Source organism: Eupeodes corollae, chromosome 2, assembly GCF_945859685.1.
Source record: "Eupeodes corollae chromosome 2, idEupCoro1.1, whole genome shotgun sequence".
NCBI classification, from domain to species: domain Eukaryota; kingdom Metazoa; phylum Arthropoda; class Insecta; order Diptera; family Syrphidae; genus Eupeodes; species Eupeodes corollae.
The window spans coordinates 153,243,019-153,254,017 of record NC_079148.1 but is presented as its reverse complement, the minus strand read 5'-3'; the positions used below and the strand labels follow the sequence as shown (position 1 = coordinate 153,254,017).

Genomic DNA, 10,999 nt, shown 5'->3' with positions numbered 1-10,999 from the left:
GTGGCATAAAACTGTTATAAACTTAATGCAATGATGTTTTGCATGTAGCATTTTGGTTTGTCGGAAGTTATAAGGACCAAAATGTTTAATTTTTATATTTTATGGTTAAAAACGCCAACTTTAAAAATATGATAGATAGATGGACCAGTTTTTCATTCTCATTAATGACTTCATTGCTCTCGAATATACAGACATAGTTAACAATAATATTGCATAATAATAATAGTTAATTAAATTAAAAATTCATAAGCTTTAAAGTTACGTTTTAGCACACAAACACGTTTTTGGTTGTAAACATAAATTTAATTTTGAACTGTGTAACGTAGCAAAGTTTCTATTTTTTGGTAGTCTACGGCAAGAAGCCATAATTGTATTCTCTTTTAAAAACACGCCAATATTTCTCATTGTACGAACTTCTATAGGAAGCGTAATAAAAAGTTTGCAGGAAGCAATGGAATAGGAGTTTCTGTAGCTTGTTGTACGAAAATATGAGATATTTGCCATAAAGGTGGAATTACTTCTAAGGTTTTAGAAATAACGTCGGAAATCGGACTTTCCAAATATCCAGCTCTTTTAAAAAACACTTTTAAATATTTAAAATAATATAAATGTCTAATGGGAAAAATTTTTAAAGACTTAAAAAGTTCCGTTGATGGTGTTGAACGATGGGTTTTACACACGTTACGTATAGCTGATTTTTGAATAACAGTGAGTCGTTGTTGTTTGTTGACATACGCACCATTCCAACAGGGTATTCCATATTACAGTTTGGAATGAAAAATGCCAAAATAAACCATTTTCAACAAATTTGAAGTGCAATGCTTTTTAATGTATTGGAAACAGCGGGTGGATGAGAGAAGACAGTTTTTTGAGATAAGAATGTGTAAGTCTCATATAAGGTTTTGATCAATATAGATGCCGAGGTACTTAAAGTCTTCAACTTTTTCAATTTCAAAACAGCTACCACTGCATTTAACATTGGGATGGTAGGATTGAGTATGGTGACCATTACATTCACTATAAAGTAACCTTTTGACTGGGGCAATCGTTGGAATGAAAAATTATTGATATGTCCGGAGAGATACTTCCTCTTAGGCTGAAAAATATTAACCAAAATCTTAGCAAGTGAACATCATAGTTAATATCTGAAGTTACATTTAAGTGACTATTGCCACGGTATGCAATTCCAAGGTCATCATCAAAGGCTCTGAATTTTCCTCGGAAAGGAAGTGAAAAAAGGGAATTAATATAAACCAAAAATAAAATTGGGCCAAGAACGAATCCCTGTTTGACTCCCAAAAGACTATTTTTAGAAGAACTTATGTTGCGCCGAACTTTTTCAGAGTGTGATTTAATTTTTTGGTAAGACTCCAGCCATTTTCAGATGAAACCAATTTTATACAGTTTATCCAAAAGTATGTTATGGTTCACTAAGTCAAAGGCTTTAGTTATGTCTACGAAAAGTATATCACAATTTTCCTTAGTATCTAAACCTTCTTGCAAAATACAGCAAAATTTTTGAAGAGGCTGCTCAGTAGAAAACCCAGCCTGGAACCAAAATTGGAATACTCAAAACATTTTATTTTATGAATGTAAGACAGAATTCTTGTTTTAATTACCTCCTCAAACAAATTCGATATTTAAGACAACAAAGTTATTGGTCTATAATTCCCTTCAACTATTTTCTGTGTTGAATAAAGAACTATCATCCTTTTTAAAATCATTAGGAAACTTTCTAGAGTATATGCTTATGTTAAAAATGTGTATCAATATATCAACCAAATTTGGCCCAACCTTTTTAAGCATTATATTAGATTTCTCATCTTTGCCATGAGAAGTCGAATTATTTAGAGAGTTTATAATTTTAAGTATTTCAAGTCCTGCAATTGGTAAATTGTTACCAGATATGTTATAATTTTCTATTTTATAGGAATAAATCCAAATGTCTGATACAAAAATTATTTCAGGTAATTTGAAAAAAGCTTCAGGACTTCTGAGCAATAAATCGAAATTTCTATGCAAGCTGCGAATATTTTGATAAATAATATAAAACGATTTGTTTCCCGAATTACATTTTAAAATATTATCTTAAATACATCTAATGGTTCTAGTAGTGATCAAGATCGTCAATCATACGACTGCCTCCCGACAGTTGGAAGATCAGCAAATGATCTTACGACAACAACCTCACTACCTTTAGCTTTCCTCATCAAAATATGAGAGTTACGGAACCATAAATAATGTATTCTAAAAAAACCAAAACCGGATTTTTGAAAGTTCCTTATGCAATAATGGAGTGGTTACAGATTCTAGAGATAAGTCTTACGAAACCCGAACTTACGGAAGTGTACAGAAAATTTTAAATTGTGTATTGTTTAAACTTACCATTTATTAGTTGATACAAAATTATAAAGATCCAAAGATTAATTTTTTTTTTGTTATCAAAGTTGAAGATTATTAACTTTAAAAACATCCCACTTAGTGGAATGCTATAATTTGTTGGAATTGTCAAACAAAAAAATTGAATTTCCTGCAGACAAATCTTCAACGCTAACATTTATAGGTTTCGAGATATCTGTGTTGAAAAAATTAAAACAAGATTTTTTTTAATGTTACAGACATTGACTATGGATAAAATTTGAACCTTCAATTTTTCCAATAGTATTAATACTTTTGGAGTTTTATTGCTCTTAAAAATAAAAAGTAGAGAACTATTATTCTTTTCAATGCGTATACAATTAATCAAGAACTGGCTGATAACTTGGTTTTAATTAATACAAATTTGAATACAATATTCCTCTGATTTTTTTAGAACCACAAAATTCAGAAACCTCAATATCATAATAATATAACATTAAAGCTCAAAATTGTTTTTAATAATTGTGGTGTTTTACAAATTTTGAAGAAGTGAAAATTTAAGGAGAAAATATGTATCCAACACGAAAATTCAATATATTTTTAAAAAAACAATTTAAAAATGCTTGCTTTTTTAATTTGCTAAAAAAGCTACTGCAGCTCTCTTTTCTTGCAAAAAAGCTATTGGTAATAAATGGGGCTTCCAACCCAGGATCACGCATTGGCTATACACATTGGTAATTAGACCGAATTTAATGTACGGTTGGGCAGTATGCTTTAGAGAAAGCCATAAACCACGACAAATTAAATAAAGTACAATGTTCAGCTTGCCTATGTACATATAAGAGGATCGCTTCACACGACCCCATCTGCAACACCGGACACCTTACTCTAACTAAAACCTCTTGATATATTTAGCAAAGCTCTGCTAATAGCCTCAAAGCTTCGTCGCAGTGGATTAACAACATCATTGGTCACTCCGTAATTCTTAGGTATTTAGATTCAATTCCAAAGACGAGTCAATCAATTTTTATACAGATGGTTCAAAAACAAAATAAGGGTTGGTGGAGGTATGTACTCTGAACGACTGAAATCAAGTCTCTCATTCCATCTTCCAAATCATTGTAGCGTGTTTCAAGCGGAACTTTTGGAGATAAAAGAAGTCTTGCCCCGGCTTAAAGAAAACGTGATGTCAACATCTGATATCCGTTTCTGTTCAGATAGTCAGGCCGCTATCAAATCTCTTGACTTTGTCTCTACAAAATCTATAACAGTCGATAATCTCTTATAGGTACAGCACAACCGTTTATTATTTATCTTTGCTGGGTGCCGTGCAATAGATACATTCCTGGTAACTGTAAGGCGGAGGAACTCGCCAGGAACGGTATAGTACAACCCATTCTTTCAAGTTTGGCAAATGCTGGCATACCAATCGCTAGTTGTAAACTATTGCTAATGCAAGACGCTATGAAAAAGGCAAACACCAAGTGGTTCAGCATCACCAAGTGTCAGGTCACAAAAAACATCTGGCCAAACCCAGATTTAAAGCGTTCAAGGTTCTTGCTATCTCTAAGCAGATCGCATATAAGCTCGATAATAGGTGTTATATCCGGACACTGTCTAATAGGAAAGCGAGCCACGCGGCTAGGCCTATTCTCAAATGACTTATGCAGAAGCTGTATGGACGAGGAAGATTAGGAAACAGTTCTTCACCTTCTCTAGCTCAAAAACACAAGAATCTTCTATAACGATCTAAATCACATTAGCATAATCAGCCTATATAGAAATAACAAGTTCTTAAAGAACCACTTTATAACTTTTACAGACGAAACAAAAGCATTCTTCAAAATTTTCTTATAGATACAAAAATGTTTGATATTTTGACCTTAACATATCCCCATTCGTCTAGTAAAAAAAATATATCTTTCCTCCTGAGATTACATCTAAAACAACCAGCAAGCATAACATCCTCCTACGAATCCACTTTAATCTAAGAATCTGACATTCAAAATTTCCTCAAAGAAACTTTATGTCTGGTAGTTTCTCAAAAATCATGTTCTCAATTACTTCTGCTACAAAAAGCAACAGTTTACAAAATTCCCAAAACCACAAACACAACAACGAAAACAAAAACGACAACGACTTAAACGATGTCGCCGAAGAAGATAACCCTAATTCAAAACTATAGTTCCAGTGGGCATAACATCCTCGACGACAAAGAAGACGAAGGAGAAGAAATCCTTATTTGACGTCATTCGCCCTTTGCCTTGGCAACAACAATAATTTGCCCTTATCATACACTCCTCACAAACACTTTGAGTTTTTGAATCTTTCTACATAATGAATTTTTGCTTGAACGATTTCAAAAAGATTTGTGACTTTTTATCTAGGCCAATGAGCTCCCAGCCATAAGTCATTCCAAGATGAGCTCAGTTCATATCGAAATTATTTGTCCAAGGAGAAACAAATTGAAGAGCAACATGGAAGAAGTATTGTTTAACATAATTCTGTGTATAAAAATACCAACTTTTATTTTCTTTAACGATTCTAATCACGTTTTGGATGCTCTAAGGATTTCTCTATATAGAGGTCCTGTGTTTCAGGATGATGTTGCGTCACATTAAATGAACTATATAGATTCTCATAAAACAATATTTTGGGGGCATTGTTGGCGCCGCTGTTGTTGGCATTGCCATTGCCGTTGCCGCCTAGACAGACAGCAATAATTCAATTTATGGGATTAATTCAGTAAGTTTTCCTCCCTGCAATAGAAGAGGAGAGAAGGGAAGACAACAAAAATGGAAATTCTTGACTTTATTTCGGGGAATTTTGTAGTCAGCTGAGAAACTAATAAAATAAGTTCTATTGTCTTTGACTTCGACTTCGCCTTCGAGTATGATTTGCTTGAGTGCCTTTTAAATTACAGAAATTTTAATTTGACTTGATTTCAGTTTTGGAGTTCAGAAATCACTTGGATTGCTCGTCCTCGTCGGTCTTATGCCAATATATTGATGAAATCATTTTAAATTTAATGATATCTCATGGTTTTGGATTGGATAATACAAATTTCGTTGATATTTAATTTTTGAATGTTTTTTCTTCCCTTTGTCATATCAGATTCTTACAGAAAATTATGAAGCGTGTTATTTTTCGAAAAATCAAAATGTATAATGTTTCTTTTGCTTTGTAACGTAAAGGCAGGATAAAATTTAATCCGTTTTTTTAGTATATACGTATAATTTATAAATTAAAAACCGCTTAAAAAACATAAAATGGGTGGTGTTTTCACAACAGCAATTATTTAAAAAAAAGTGAAAAACATTTGTCACGTCGATTATTTCATTAATATTATATTATATTTTATTATATTCTATATAAAGAATAATTGTATGCAACAAGGAAAAACGTTTCTGAAACCTATTATTAGGTCTTTAAAAAATCAAAAGCTATTAAAAACAATCAAAATTAAGGAAAATAATTCTTAAAAGTAATAAAAATAGATTTTCGATTCAAATGTCTTGAGAACAAATGAAGCCATTGAATTTGAGAACATAATATCATAGAAATAATTATGTTGTTTAGATTTATTTAAATTTAAAAAAATCAACTGACGGGTTTCTTATAATAGTGGTTTATGCACAAAGTTTATTAAAAAATAGAACAAATGTGTTGAGGTTAAATAAAACCAATTTTCTAGATTAAAAAACCTTAATTCATAATTTTCTTTTTAAATATCGTTGCCGCGTTTCTTAAATTAATCTTCTATCTACACAATTCTTATTTTCTTAACTTCCCATAGAGTGTAAATGTAATGGCTCAGATTCGATAATTGAAGATTTTGACATTTCTCGACGGTTCAAGGCCGTATATTATAAATGGTAACATGATACCACACCAGTATATTTTTGGAAAAAAAAACCAACTAACAGTTTTTTTTTATAAATCAAAAAAATTGAAAAAAAATGTGTCACCTTAAAAATTTTAGGAATAAAAAATAATTTTATCTCCAAAACAATTTTGTGCAACGAACAAAAGACGTTTTTAACATCTGGTAAAATTTTGAGCAAAATCAAATTGACAGTTTTTTTTTATAAAAAATAAAAATCTAAAAAAAACATTACTTAAAGTTGGTAAAAATTGAATATCGATTCAAATATTTTTTTAAAAACTTAAAATTTAGGCTTCAATCTTATTTTATCTTATAAGAAATATCGTTTTCAACATTCTGAAAAGTGTTAAGAAAAATCGAATTGACAGTTTTTTTACAAAAAATAAAAACTTAAGAAAAAAAATAATAAAAGTTGGTAAAAATTAATTTTCGACTGAAATATCTTTTCAAAACTTTGAGATATTGGCTTGAATTTACTTTTCTCTTTCAAAAAATATTTTTGTCAACATTTAATAACATTTTGAAAAAAAATCGAATTAACAGTTTTTTTACAAAAATTTAAAAACCGGAATAAAATTTAAAAAGTTGGTAAAAAACGATTTTCGACTCAAATATCTTCTCAAAAATTTGAAATATTGGCTTCAAACTAATTTTCACTTATAAGAAATATAGGATCTTTTTCAATTTATTTTAGTAACCAAAATTTGTGCCAAATATTAAAAAAAACGCAAGACTTTTTCTCCAAATTTTCATAATCTAAAATTTTGAAAGTTGTTTTTTTGATTATTTTTATTTTCTGTTCGACAATTTTTCTTCAAGTTACTGTCTTTTGAAAATTCCCCTGATACTTGAATATTTTACTTACTCTCTTAATTTTGTTTGAAAAGTTTACAAAAATAGATACAAATTGATTTTTCACTCGACTATCTTGACAAAAATTGAAGGTCAACTATAAACTTACATATTTAAGCTTTTTAAGTTTTGATACAATTTTAAAATATCAAATAAAAATAAATAAAAACCTACAAAGTACAGCCTTTAAATGGTTTAACATCCAGAATATTTCGATGACAAAAAACAAGTCTTGACTTCGATTATTGATTGCAAATTTTTTAAAGTTCTAAGTATTTGGCTTATTTCAAAAAATAAATAGTTCACCTTCTTTTTTCGTCAAGTTGCAATTCAAAAATAACGTTTCGATGCTTTCTGGCATTTTTTTAAATTAGTTCAACATGAGGTTTTGAACTTTTTGACTATATTACCACTTCAAGAATCCACCAAATAAGCTTTCTCAATCACTTGCTCTGTAGACTTATGTACATACCATCCATTGTTGGTCTCCTCCACGAATTAGAAAACACAATGTCTTTTCTCAAATAAACCACAAAAGCTTATCTCAATGACAATGTACAATACAGATACTCATAAATATGCACCACCAACCGATCGACCGACCGACAGAAGCAACGACGACGACGTGACCATGCGAATACACTTTATCAGTCAGACTATTCAAAGCACAAATTGGATGTCTTCACCGCTTATATACCATACACAATCTCTGCACAATGTGAATTGTGCATTCATCTGCAATAAAATTTGCATAAATGGCACCACTTCAAATGTCATACGCCACCACAATGCAATCATTCAAAAACTCAATTTTGTAATTTATGCCCACTTTACTGCACTAACTGGCTTGGCTACCCAAGCTTCTTAAATTGAATTGTCCCGAGTTGTACATCAAACAAAATTCATTAACCACCATCAGACCACACTATCCATCCAGACATCCATCCGTCCGTCCATTCGTTCATCCGTCCTCCATTTATCCAGCTAGCCGCATCTTTTGCATTCATCTAAGGCAATAATTTCGACCTTCCTACTTGTAAGCGCCATATTATACTCCAACACCACCGCTGCTGCTACCGCGCCACTCTATAGCCATCGCCACCGCCACATGACTCCACTGCCACAATTATGTACTAGCTTAAATTAGCTACCAAGCGATAACTAAGTAAAGCTAAAAGATTAGATCTTTCCGTCGTCAGTCATCCGTCAACCGTCATCCTTTGTCCGTCATCGTCGTCGTCTCAACGTTCGGATGTGAATGAATTAAGGAATTCAACCGCATCTTTCTTCATTTTTTAATATATTTTTGAGTGTTTAAGCGAAGCCAAACTGCTACCAATTACGCTTCAGGTTTACTGACCGCATCGCTTCAGACTCATTCAGATATAAAAATTATATCTTTGTGCCTTTATCAATGGCGCTTTGTCGAAGCGAACCAAAGGCAAAGGCAAACAACACGTCATTTCTTTACACAAACGTACAACAACAAAAATCTGGGGAATTTAACTTCTCTTCTCAGTATCCGTACTAAAATTAATATCGTAAAATACTTCCCCACCCAAAAACGTCTAAAGTCATGCGCCAAAAATAACATCCCTTTTAGCCAGAGAACCTATATAAACTGTTATAACTCAACAAAAAAGTCATTTTTATGAATGGAGCTTCCGCGTCTATTCACTTGGGACATTTTGGCGCCAAACAAAATTCAAAACTGTTCTACCATAAAAGTCCCCAATTCAAGGCTTCTCCCCTCTCCCCTACGCCACCCCTATTACTCCACCCTTAGCTAAAATATCAGCTGTACACGTGTTCTAAAACAAAACAAAAAAAACAACCCTTAGCAAAATAAAGATTCTCTGTTGTTCAATTTTGCGTGGGCTCCGCTGCTGCTCGAGAATGTTGGAGCTCCATGACCGGATTTTCTATCTTTTCGATGGGTTTTGTGCTTCTTGTTTCTGGCACTGTCAACAAACTTTCGCTTGAGATACTTTTTCAAATTGGCCACAACAGTCTGTTTCAATTTCAATCTTCAGTTGGCATCCAACGTGCTGCTGGTTCACATTGCCTATCCTCGTCGACGACAACGTTGAACGTACAACGACAACGAGACGCGTTAACCGACCGACCGTTCGCTCTTCTAAATTCTTGTCGCAGGCTAATCTATTTCGCATTTTTACAACATCGTGTGCCACAATTTTAATCGACCTTCAAAAATATAAAAAAAAAATTTAACCCGTGAAAAGGAATACGAAAAAGAAATGCATTCAAAAAAAATTCATTTAAAATTCTCGAAAAAATTGAAAATTTTGAAAAATTAATTTTTAATCCTGAAAGAAAAAATGTTTTGTTCAAAAATCAAATCGAAGGTGAAATTACAAAGTGATTACTTGAGAAATAAATTTTGAAAAAAAATATCCCCAATACGAAGAAAAATTCAGTTGAAAAATATTGTGATACAAAAAAGAGTCATTAAGGTTATTTTTGAAAAATAAAAAAAAATTAAAAATATTATAATATTCAAAAAATTAAAAAAGAATTCCCATAGTGATAATTAATCTTATCAAGCAAGATGTTTTGTGATTTTGAGAGAAAGTTAAAAAAATAATTTTCAAAATAAAAATAGAAAAAGCTGATCATTTTTGAGTTCGAAGCAGACCAAAAAAAATTTTAAAAAACAACGCACATTGGATATCAACTCAGAAAAACATCAAGTCTAAGAGCGTTTCTAGAGCTCTAGAGGTGGTCGTTGAATTGACTTGAAAACACAAACAATTATTTGATTTTCAAGGTAATTTTATTCGCAAAAAAAAAAAATAAATACAAAATAAACGGAAAAGTTTTTCGAACTGCAGAAGCAGCCGTTTTCGAGTTCCTTATATACATATTTTCAATGATTAAAAAACATCTTCGCTAATTAGAAAGTCGTGGGGTTTTGAGAACATAATTTTTACAGGAAGATGCACGACGAATCGAAGTGAAAATTTAATTTTGTGTTTTTTGAAATGGGGTGACAGTTTTTTGAAATGTATTTTTAGCCGACATAGAACGGATAACCCGAAATTTTTTCAACACATCAATTCTTTTTTTGTTGTTCTTCTTGCTCTCGAAATATGTTTTCACAAAGAAAATGGTGGTGCTTCTTCTGTTGTTGACTTATTTTATTTGTTGTGCAATTTGTTTAATTTTTAAATTTATTATTATAATATTATATTTTTTTTTTCTTCTTCATCGGATGTGCTTGTGGATGTATGGGTGAGGGGTTTTGAGAGATAATTAAATTTGAAATATCTTTGAAGAAGAAGACAATTTTGCACAATATTTTTGCTCAAAAAAAAAACAAATATGGCAGGTGATTTGTTTGTGTGGAGGGTTGGCTTTTGGTGTGATACTGCTGACTTGGGTCTATAATGGTTTAAGGGAAATTAAAAAAAAGGCTTTGCTGTTATTGACGTTGTTAAGGGATTTTGGGTGTTTGTCATTATCTGGCGGGCGGCTTTCGGTGGTGGTGTGTCGCATTTTAATTCTATTTGTGGGTGATGATTAATAAAATGGATGAGGTAGAAGACTTTTGATGATTGAAAATTGTTTTGTTTGTCGAAATTAGTGTTTCTTTTGGTTGTTTTAATTTAAAAATAGGCTTGAGTTTTTAGAAGACGGATTTTTTTGGTTTTTATTTTTTATTAAATTCTTTTATAAAATTCTTGAAAAATAATCATTTTATATCTTGCATTCTTTTATAAATGATTGTTTGTTTTTGGTGGAACAGCTGTTTAGTATTGAAGAAAATAATACAAATGTTTTCAAATAAGGATTGTTAAAAATGTGTGTTTGCACCTTTTTTTAAGTTAATCTTATGCAAAAAAAACCAGAGTTTCAAGTACTTTTTTCTTAAAAGGTGTAAAT

At 31.4% G+C, this 10,999-nt stretch overlaps 1 protein-coding gene across 1 annotated transcript in view; it reads left to right on the top strand.

Moving 5' to 3' along the window:
- The first annotated feature begins 8,963 nt into the window (after positions 1–8,963).
- The window catches only part of LOC129944306 (FMRFamide receptor), a 61,448-nt gene continuing 59,412 nt past the window's right edge, over positions 8,964–10,999 (top strand). The window contains exon 1 of the mRNA XM_056053653.1: positions 8,964–9,884. The gene's annotated coding sequence lies outside the window, so the exon portion shown is untranslated. The remainder of the gene's footprint in view (positions 9,885–10,999) is intronic.